This window comes from Dryobates pubescens, chromosome 19, assembly GCF_014839835.1.
Source record: "Dryobates pubescens isolate bDryPub1 chromosome 19, bDryPub1.pri, whole genome shotgun sequence".
NCBI lineage: Eukaryota > Metazoa > Chordata > Aves > Piciformes > Picidae > Dryobates > Dryobates pubescens.
In genome coordinates, this window is record NC_071630.1 from 4,870,030 (window position 1) to 4,882,058 (window position 12,029).

Below are 12,029 nucleotides of genomic sequence, written 5' to 3' on the forward strand. Positions count from 1 at the left end.
TCTGCTGTGCCTTGGGTGGAGTGTAGGGTACCACACACTGGGATCTGAGTTAAAACTGATTTCAGTCTTCTGGCCATGCCTATGATTGATATGTTGATGTCAATAAAGTGCTGTGATAAAAGATCTTCCCCTGGAGCTTTGATTTGTAAACCACATGTTATACAACTTTACTTTTCATGGAGCTGCTAAAAACATTTTCCTGGAGCCTATCAAGCAGACAACTTCACCACTTTCCCTTCCTTCATGAAATGCACTGTTTGGCATAAATGAGGACTGAACAAGCGACAGAGTTGACTTCTTTCCCTAAACAAAAGAAAAGTTTTCAGCAAACTCTTTCAGATGTTACTATGGAAAGGTTAAGTGTCAGCAAAGAAATCAGCCCAGGGAAGCTGACACTGTTTGGTGTGCTTCAGTCTGCTGGCATGACTCCCAACCACTGGCCAGCAGCATGTAGTGGAAAGCACACAGACCCGATTTCATTCCTCAACATGCTACAACTGCCTCACATTTTAATAACCATACAAACTGCAGAGAGCCCTCAGTTTGTTCAACACCTGCAGAAGATGTTGCCATCATATTCTGTAGCCTTTTAGGTGTTTCTTATTATCAGCTCCTACATTTCTTCTTCTGTGTCCTACCTGTAAAGAGCTCTTGCCTCCTGCAGTAGGTTGTCCTCAGTCCTTTGTGGCTCAAAGGAGCAGCTTTGTCTGTGGTGATAAAAACGTCCTGGGTGGTTGGATGGTTGGAAACCCTGCTCTCCCAGCTTCCTTTCTCACACTCATCAGGGTTGCTGAGTAACTTTCCAGTCGTCTCCTCAGTTTTGCTGCTTTTCAGTGTGTTGCTGCAGCACATGCAAGCTTCAGATGCCAAAGCTGTCCTCCAGCACAGAAGTTAAAGCAGTTTCTGCTTCCTGCCGTTAACTCAGCTCCCAGCAGAGGGCTGGAGGGAGAGAACAGAGCAGAAGTTAATTCCCAGCAAGTCTGTGGAACAAACAGAATGGGAATGGACAGCAGCTGCTGCCTGGGAGCTTTGGGAAGGCACAGGAAAACAAAGGGAAGGAAAAGACAGAGGTGTACAACACCTTGTGGTGCCACCACTTGCCTCAGTGTGTGGAACAGGGAGCTTCTACAGCACTGGAAGCTTTGTCCTCCCAATTGCAGGGGAAATTAATTGAGTTCCCATTAATGACAGACATCTCCCACCCCTCTGGTGTCCTCACTGAGCCAAGCAGGAGGACCCAAGTGGCTGGCAAGTCATCGCTGCCAAGCCATCTCTGCTGGGTGTCATCCTCCCCATGCTGCTGACGTAACCTTGAGATGATGGTTTAGCATAGCATTATTTTTCCTCTCATCTGCCCAAATTACTTTCATCAGGGTTCCCAGCAGACATGTCACACATGGGTTTGACCACAATAACCTCAGGAGGTTGTCAGGAGCTTGCTTAACCCCAGGATGCCTGGCATCTTGATTTCTCTACAGTTTTGCTAATGGAAGAGCTGGCACATGCTCTGTCTAAGGATTATGAAAGTATCTAAGCAGCAATACTTTTCCTTTCCCCTGCAAAGTGACAAATAAATCACCCATGCAGGCTTGCAGAGAAAAACAATACAAATGCCACTAGAGTCCAGTGGCTTTTTGTAACAGTTTTGTAGAACACCACTGGTTTTCTTACTGAGAATCAGAACACAGGTTCCTTAACACTGTACCCAACTTTTCAAACCCAGCATTACCTCAGCAATGAGTCACAGAAATTGTTTTGCTGCAAATTGGTCCTGACTTGTTTTCACAACACTGCATTTTAGACACTGGGCTCTGAAACAGTAGTCAATAATGTAAAGAGCCTGGCAAATTCTATTTTATTAATGATTCTTACTAATGGTTACATTGACTAGGAGCTTAAAACAGGAGCTGTGATTTAAACAGTTTCTTCCCCTTCAAACTCACCTTTCTGGGCTTGACCCTGCAGACTTGGAGATTTATCATAGAATCACAGAATCAGGGAATGGTTCAGATCGGAAGGGACCTCCAAAGCTCATCCAGTCCAACCCCCTGCAGTCAGCAGGGACATCCTCCACTAGATCAGGCTGCTCAGAGCCTTGTACAGCCTGACCATCTCCAGGGATGGTGCCTCAGCTACCTGCCTGGTCAACCTCTTCCAGTGTTCTACCACTCTCATGGCAAAGAACTTGTTCCTAGTTGGAGTTATACTCTGGATTATAGTTTTAGCATAGAAGTGATGAAGTCTTGTCACATTTGGGTTTGTTTGTAAGATGGACATTGGACCATTCCTAGTTAGAAAAAAAGAAAAATAAAAGAGTTAATTTGTTTTTCCAACAAACCCCAACCACTGTATGAGCTTTACCCTCAACCAGAAGCCCTCCTTCAAATGCATGTGCAATGTCCATGCACACATCTCAGCTCATCTGTAGTCTAAGCACTTAGCTCCACAGAAGATGTACTCATGCAGTTACCAAGTCAGATAATGAATAGTTTTCTGCATTTCATGGCTGATTAAATCAACACTGCAGCTTAGATGCAAATTGTGTACACATCAGTTAATGTCATCAGGCTATTTTAGCACTTGCAACATATTCTACTAACTCTCAAAACTGCAGGAGCTTTGCTCTGGATCTACTTTCCCGATATTGTACTGTGATCCAGGCTTCATCCCCTTAAAAGTTGCCTGAGCCTTTCAGTGACTAGAAATGATTTGTCTTTTTTTATGGCTTGCATGCCTAGCTGGGCACTCCCTGCTTCACCAGGATGAATGACAAGATGAAGGAGGCAATGTGGCACGAGTCGTGCCTCAGTTCAGCTGGGGAGAATGGAAGCATCCCACAGAAGGGGCTCACACAAATAGCAAGCCAAGGAGGGGGAAGGCACACAGGAGAGCTGCCAAGGCTCTGATACAGCGTCTCTGAGTAGCTACATGTAGGTCTGTACCAGAAAAGACACTTGCCACAGAAACTGCACTGCAGAGAGCATGTGCCCTGAAACACTGACAACCTGAGTGGGGCTGCCCTGCTCCAGATGTTTGCCCTGCTGCCTCCAGGTCTCCTGTCCCAGCCACATGGACTGCCCTGTTCTCAGACTGGGAGGAAAAGCTGAGAGTTCTGCAAGTGGACTAGATTTTTGCACGTGCAGACAAGCTGTCAAATTGCTGAAGTGTACAAAAGGGAATGTAGGAGAAATGGGAGACAGGGGAGGGCTGAGATCAGGAATCCCAGCGCGGCTCAGGAGCTGCTAACAGCACCCCAGCAGATGGTGCCATGATTTCACACGGGCCAGAGGCTGTCCTGAGCCCTGGCCAGCGCGAACTCAGGGTGAGAAACGCAGGCAGATGTCTCCATCCAGCATCTCAAAGCTCCTGCTGCCTCTCGAGGCTGGAAAGAGTTCCCCCAGTGCCCAGAAGCTGGCCTGGTCCCTCTGTCATCCTCTGTTTGCAGGGTTCATTGCCTTTATCTGGAGCACCAAGACATCAATTCCCACCCTGTAACTGCTTGATCACATCACTTTTTCAGCCTGCACCTAACAAACCCCTACACAAGCACAAAGTCAGTGTCCACCATTCCCAGCAGCTCTGTCCCTACATCTAGTGATGGCCTGAACATACAACAGGATGTCTTTGCACTCATAAAATCCCTTTTTAGAAGCTGACATCTCCTCAGAGGACATGGTTTCAGCTGAACTGAGACACAATTTATTTCAGCTGACTTGGTAATTATTGAAGCATTCATTTTAATTGGGATGATGCTTAATGATATCTGCCAGCAGATCATTTGTGGGTTTTAGTCTTTGTTAAAAAAAAAAAAAAAAAAGAGCCCTTACCAATATGTAACAGATACAGAGAAATAAAGAGGAAGGGACAAGACTGCCAGCATTGGTTAAAAAGTGCTGTATAGCATTGCACTTCTTGGAATTCATTATTGAGAGCTGGCTGCAAGAAGCAGCTCAGTGCTGAAATACAGGGTTACAGGTGTGCCCTCAGCCTTCCTGACAAAGAACCAAGGGTTTCTGCTAGCCTGAGAGACACAACAGGGCTATTGGACCTCCTTTGTGGGTTTGTTCTCCATCAGGAAGGAGAACTTCTTAAAGCAGAATCTCTTCTCACCAGGAGGGATCACAGATTAATCTTTCAGTGAGAATAAAGTCACAGTAAGAAACAAGAACCCATGGCTGTCTTGTGCCATGCCAATATAAGCTGCCACTGCTGCTAGGAGCAGCAGTCCTGCATGCTCAGCTCCTTGTTCTTTCCCTTTGCTGGCACAAGAAAGAGTGTAACCTTCCAGAGAGGCAGAGACCAGCTAAAACTAACCCATTACAGGCTGCAAAGTGTCCAAAGAAAGGCCAGGAGAATGCTCAGAGGACTGGCAGCCCTGCTCTCTGAGGAAAGGCTGAGGGAGCTGGGTTTGTCCAGCCTTGAGAAGAGAAGGCTTACAGAAGACCTTATTGCCATAAACAGGACATAAAGTGTGGCTACGAGGAGGATGGAGACTCCCTTTTTACAAGGAGTCCCATGGCAAAGAGAAGAGGTGATGGGGACAAGTTACTGCTGGGGAGATTCCCACTGGACTCCAGAAGAAAATGTTTCCTCGTGAGCACAGTCAGGCATGGGAATCATCTCCCAAGGGAAGCAGTGGAGTCCCCTCCACTGGACAGTTTTAAGACTGGGTGCTGGGGGGCTGGGCCAGCTCCTTTCAACTACACCATCACCTAGATAGGTTGAAGCAGATGGTGCTTGGGGTCCCTTCTAGTCTATGATTGTTTGTCCTGGCTGCTGAAAGGGAAGCCTATGCACTGATATGACTTGACAGTGGCAGGATGACAGCCTCCTTTCTCCAAGGAACCATTTTCTTCTTATAAGCAAAAATAAATAAATACATTTTTAAAAAAGCACTGCCTCTGTATGAGATCATCTAGAAAAGTCCTCCTTATGAAAAATACTATACTCTTTTTGTTGCCTAGCTACAGGCTGCTGTTGCCTTAGAAGGCTGCAGATTCATCTGAACGATTCTGGCGGAGTTGATTGTGCTTGAGCAGAGGAGTAATGCAAATACACGACCCTTTCTTTGGTAAAGAGTATGAAAGAAAGGGCTGAGTGTGAAAAGAAAGAGCCCTTGCAGAAAGGCAATTTGCTGTATTCAACATATTCCTTTTGACATTAGCTGTTGAATAAAGGCCATTTCCCCCCCTAGCCCTGGGTGCATGAGCAGGCAGTGAAATCACAGACGTGACGCTTTCACCAGGAGAGGCTGATGCCACGGAAGCCTTTGCCTGCTTCATCTTAATTACAGCTGTGAGTAAGTGTGGAGATGGGAAAAATCTGTCAGAGTCTGATCTCAGTCCCAGAACTGCAGAGAAAAAAGCCACATATGTAATTGATTTGCTGACTTTCATTCCCACCAGAGAATGGGATGCTCACAGAGTCCTTCTTGGAATACAAGGAACCTTGCTGATTGGGAAAATCAAGAAAGTCCACTCCAGATGCCTGAGGCCCACAGATGTGCTTTGTGATGTGCCTGTCAAAGCAAGCTCTGACAGGGCACTCTGCCCTCACCCACAAGACGCGCGGAGGCCGACAGCTGAGCACTAATTCCCTGGCACTTCCCTGATGGCATCAGCAGCTCAGCATGCTGCTGCCTCCCCAGAGCTCTCAATGCACTGAGATGCACTGGATGAGAGGCAGCTGCTTGCAGGAGGAATAAGATGAACAGGGAAATAAAGTTCTCTCTTGCCTGCTTCAGTGTAAATGGTTTGGGTGTAGAATAGCTTTGATAGGTATCAAGATTTTGCAGTTCTATCTTTAGGACTGAGAGACTTTCAGCACTGGAGTTTTGATTCAGCTTTTCTAGCTAGGGCTGACTTTGAAATTTGATTTCCTAAAATAATATTTTCAATGTCTACTGTCTATAACCCTCTTTATATAAGGTACAGCCATATACCATACTTCAATCACAGTTCACACCATACTTCAATCTGTGCTTGTGCTTGCTCTTTGTCTTTTACCCTGAGCCTACATTCTGATCATTTTTGGGTTTTGCTTTGGGGTTTTTTTGAGAGAAAGTGGCAGATAATCAAGTATATTCTGGGTATCATAATTATTACCACATTCTTGCTCAAGAATAAAATCAGGCAGAATTTTGACAATTTAAAGTGGAAATGAGACAGTTTACTTGATTCTGGTATAATTCTGCAATAAGAAGGTCTTCAGAACACCTGGGATAACAGCAGAGGGAAAGCTACACAGTGAGGCATTTAAAAGAAGCAGGGGTGCCTATTGCTGATGTGATGCAAGTGTAGAATTTGCCAAACAGCTCATTCCAACCAGACAAGATCTGAGTTTCTTCTGAACAGATGCTAACATCTCAAACATTCCAATACACATCACATGAACACCTCCATGACATCACTCAGCACAGGAAAAGGCACATTAATTCTGCACTGGGTTATAAAGAGCTGTAAACCTTTATGATTCCACTTCCTAAGTCTCCCCTCTGACTGTGAGGTTTTGTCCCTGCCTCAAGCTTCTGTTTGTTGAAACAAAATGGAAATGGAATTTACCCCATAGGCTAAAAAGATCAGACTTTATCTTCTTCTCGATTCATAGAATGGTTTGAGTTGGAAGGGACCTTAAAGATATGCAGTTCCAAACCCCTGCCATGGGCAGGGATGTCTCCCACCAGCCCAGGTTGCTCAAGGCCTCATCCAACCTGGCCTTGAACTCCTCTAGGGAGGAGGCATCCAAAACCTCCCTAGACAACCTGTTCCAGTTTCTCACCATCCTTACTGTAAAGAATTTCTTCCTAATCTCCAGCCTGAATCTGCCCTTCTCAAAGAGGGTAGAGCAAAAAGGCAGATATCTTTTAATCCTGGTCACCAGCAGTCCCTGTCAGCAGGACTTGTATCCAATGCAGTGATTCTGAAGTTAGAAATGCTGATCTGGACACAAGTTCTCTGCATAAGATAGAAAAAACCAACCTTGCCCTTTTCCCTTATCTAGTACACAGAAGAGGGCAGCACAGTTAGAGTTTCCCTTAATAATGCCACAAACACTCTAAACTGGGTTTCTCTCAAGCCTTTCCCCCCGTGATGGATCAATGAATGCTGGAAGCTTGTTGCTACTCTCTTCAGAGGACCACAGACCTGCTTTTGCTTTAGGGTTTTCAGTGCATGGAGATTTCTCATTGTTCACCTGTTATATTCATGGCAACATCTACCACATGATGACTTTATCCACATTTACAGACACCCCTCTCACATCCCCAGATCTTTTTTTCCTTTGGTGTCTCTCTGTGGTGAAACATAAGCTATGCTTTGTCCAGGCACAATCTGCTGTACCCCAGCACCCTCGTGGCAATCTCTTGCTAGAGTCTTCCCTTACGACTCTGCTTTCTTTCTGCAAGTTTCTCTGCTTCTCCTGCACCACTGTGTGGAGATGCCTGCTAACAGGCAACTTTTGAAGACATTGTCCTGCAGGCATATGGGAGAAATAGGCTCTGTGGGTTGCCAAGGGCAGCTTTAGGTTGTTTTGTACCTAATTTCCTGCCTATTAAATCATTAGTTCTTCAATAACAGAGTTACAGTAGGTCCACAAAAATGTTATTCAGTGCTCACCTGACAGTGTGAACAGATACTAGGAATTCTCAGGGCTACCAAAGAAAGCATCACTGTCCACTATGGAAGTCCATGGGCACATGCAGTTTGAACAATGTGTTTGCTACTTGTCCTCTAAGTTCCACAAAGATGCATTAGAAAAAGATACAGAGAGGGGCAAGGCAGGCTCCTCTTTATACAAGGAGTGACTGAACTCCTCAGCCAAGAGAGATAATTACTGCAGAATGATAATAAAATCATTCCATGTCTGAAGAAGACATGAGGGAAATCTTACTCTCAGCAAATGAGGTGTTGCAGGACGTGGGAAATCTACAAGGGTTAAAAGGCCATTGGAAGAATCTGTACAAGCAGCACGTCAAGGGGCTCTGAACAAAAGCAATACTTTTAGCCTCCCAGTTGTATGAGGGAGTTCTCATTGTGTTTATCATGTTCGTCTTGTCCATTCTTCTTTAGATACCTACTACTGACAGCTGCTGGAAACTGGCTGCAAATTGAGCCTGACCCAGCTCTAATTTGTTATTGTAAATAGATTCACTTCTCTTGCCAAGAGCTATTGCTGGTAAACAATAAATCTTCCATTTGCAATCTGTTTCCCCAGCACTATGTAGGTCTTCGTGAGCAAGTCAGCCAGCCAGCTACTTTGTCCACTCCTTAAAACAACTGTCTTTTGCAATCTGTAAATTCAGAAACCTTTTCATGGTATTAGACTCCTAGGTATGTCTGCAAAGGGCCTCTGAGATCCACACTAAGGAGTACACATCCCAGAGGAATTGCAAGAGGATAGTTAGCATTCTGCTCGTGGAGGGATGATGGATGTCATGCGCGTTGGCTGGGACAGGTTTCATACTGCAAAAGAGGAATTAGAAGTGATAAAGGAAAATAATTATAGAAATATCTTAGGTCATGTTCTGATTTTACTCCAAACTTGAAACGCAATAGGGGCAAGCAGCTGATCACAGCCGGTACGTGCTAATGAGTCCGTTCCGCAGAGGCTGACAAACTAAGGGGGCATCCAGACCGACTCCTGTGGCGGGCTGGTTGCCACAGCAGTGAGAAGTAAACTCAAACCTGGAATCCTAAAACCAAGTGCCAACGTGAAGTCAGACTGAGACAAAATGCTTTTCCCAAGCATATTCTGACAGGATAGTGGACAGATAGTGTGGGGCACCCTGTGAAAAAGAAGTGAGTGAACTGCAGGGGCAAAACTGCGATTAAATCTGCCACTTGTGCAACTTCTTGTTTTCAGAGCAGTGACTCACCTGGTTCACTTGGTCATGACATTATCTGCTAGTGGAAATTTTTGAGCTTACTCAAAGCAGTGGGAAATTCAGAGCAGCAGGCAGCTGAACCACATTTCCAGTTATTCTTATCCCAAGTTATTTTTTGCACTCTTTTGCAGGAGTCTCAGGAAGACAAGCTCTTTGCATTATGTTACAAGCAACAGACTCGAAACATTCCTATTTTATCATTTTCCACCTGAAAAGCACAAACATTCTGCTGCAGTGCCTATCAGTGACCTTTAGAATTTCTACTCTGGAGCTGAGAGAAAGCACAGCAGCCACGAGAGGAACCAACCTGTGACTAACTTTGTAGATACAAGAAGGGATTTCACTTGCATTTTCCCCTTGGCACTCTGTGTTTCTGAGCTATGTCAATTTCTATCAGCTCCAAAGCTTGCACTTCTCACGTGTTATTGTTGCAGCCCAGAGAGTGCAGGAGCAATGAACAGGGCCAATTCTCAAAAGCTAGAGAAGAACTGAAAAGGAAAAGTGAGTAAGAAAGGAAGGAGATAACAGGGGGAGGAAAAAGAAAGTTGCATACTACAACAGGAAAAGACTAAGAAAGGCACCTTATGTGAAAAGCTAAATAAGGAAAATTAAAATCAAATTTAGATTAAATGAAACTTCAAAAAAAAAAAGAAATCCCTTTTTTAAAGAGCACTGTGCTCAACTCCACACAATACAGGATATCAGTGCTCCCTTCTTTCTAAGTCTCAGATCAAATTCTTCCATGAGAATCACAAGACACACACCACAGATGGCTGGGCAGCCAAGCAAACGGGACCTCTCAAACAGGAGGTCACAGTGGCTTCACCAGGATCCCAGAATGACCTGGTAATTAGGATGTAGTTGATTTGGGTCCCTGGGACAAAAAATGATCCCTTGCTCCTGCCCTCAGCAGAATTTGCTTGCTACTTGTGTTATGCAGTATCCCCTCATGCGGTGAGGATCTGGGTTAGACAGCAGCCCCTGGGCTGCAGCTCTGCTGCTGATTCAACACAGTGCTGTGGTTTCATTGCAGCAGACAGACACCTGAACTGTTTAGGAGCCACCTGTGACTCAAGAACCATAGATGGTACCACTGCTCCTGCGATAGCCGTGACTCAATGCTCTTACAGTCTGACATGCAGCCTGGAAGGATTTCACCTTCAACTTTGATAGAATCCAGGTCTGACTCTATGTAAAATCCAGCAAAATGATTACATTTCCAGTTTCCATTTCAATGGCATATTAGCTTACTAAAAATATCGAGCTTACACTATATGTCTGAAGCACTTGTTTAATCAAAACAAATCCCAGACCAGTAGAAGCTAGAACAATAGAAGAGTAGAAAGGCAAGACACGAAGATGTCTTTTAAATAGAAATTAATTACAGTTAACATATCTTCTAGAAGCACCGACACATAGAAGCAGAAATTGAAAGCAAGTGAGAAAGGAGATGCTCTTAAAACCCTTCAAAGAAAGGAAGAAAAATCAGCATTTGAAGGCTCATGCACCCCGCTGAACCCTGCAGGTGCCACGGTAATGTATACATCAATAGCCAGCGGTAATTAACGGCAAACAGGATTACAAGCTATGTGAAACATTGGGTGTGCCAAGTGATTAACTTGAATTATCTGTTAATTCCTTCCAACTTCACAAAATAGCTGGACCCATTAAGATCAAAGGAGATAAACCAGCTACGTGACCCCGGTGATCTCCCCCTCTCTCCGGTTCCAGGCACAAATCCTGGGGCAGACGGGAACAGACCTTGGCAGAGCGCTCCTCTGCAACCTGGGCTCATCCCTCCAGGAATAACTGAAGCCCAGGCTATTAATCTAAGGCCGTCTCACTTTCCCTTAGAGGAGAACTCACAGAACCCAGTGCCAGACCCTGAGCAGTATCCTGTAACCACGGTGGGATTCTGTAACTATTAATTCTTAAGTTGGACCTGGGTGTTGGCACAAACCAAGAACTGGCTACGGAGTCCTGAATTTTCAGTATGATTTCTATTTGGTATCACTTTTATTTCCAGTCACTTTTTTTGCTGAAACATTGCTCTTTTAAAGGTTGTGTTTCCCACTTTTACATATGCTTTTCCTGGCTTTTGATTGTTTGTTTGGCTAGCAAGGGTCTGTCTTGCATTTATGTCATAAAAGTATTACTAATTCTCCTCAGCAAAAGACTTCTTGAAGTCTTGTCATTGGCAACTCCTATTTCTAGTTTGGTTCCAGTCAGTCTTGATACATGTGGCACAAAAGTGGCACTGTGTCTTTGGCTCTGGGGCTTCTCAGATTGCCCTACTTTCACACAGAAAAAAGAATTAAAACCACCCCCACTTTGCATGTCAGCTTTGAAGGTTTGACCCTGGTACACAGCATGAAAAGAAGACTGGTCCAAAAGATTTATAAACCTACTCAGAATACTTTCAGGTGAGAATTTTAAGCAGAAGCATTCAAATCTTTAAAAAGTTAACTGAAGACAAACTGTGTCTGGAAGAGTATTTACATAATTAATTGCACATAAATTCAGATTAATCCAGGTGGTTTGGCAGATTCCAGTTCATCCAAGTGAAGTAACCCCAACATACTCCAAATGCCAGCCACAATTTGTTCAAATATGATTTAAAATACTAACCAGAGGCTTATAATTCAGTTCGGTTAAGTGAAGCACGCAGTTCGTTTCACCACCAAACTCTGCCTATTTAAACTGACAAGGCTATTTTGGTTGCTGTTCTGGGAGACAGGCAGAGAGAACTTTGCTGCAAGCACTTGGTGATCTTTAACCGCCACATTAACACTTACAACCGCAGTTATCAGGACAAAAGGGGCCAATACCACTCCAAGAGTGTGGGCTGGAGAATTAGAACTGGCTCCTGAAAATTCACTCACTTAATTTCACAGGAAAAAAAATTCCATTCTCTCTGGTCAGTTCCTTAAAGGTATATTTCATACTCATCTTTGTGGCAGTTGAATAGCCTGAGAAGTTTAACCTGTTGTAAGGAAAAAAAGTGTTTCTGTTCTGCTGTGCTGTATTTTATTGGCTATGCAACCCCACAGCCCGACCTCATGGATTCTTGTCCTCCCCTTCCATTATTCCCTACATATATACCTCATTTCCATCACCTCCGTATCTCCTACCTTCCTTAGCCTTTCTT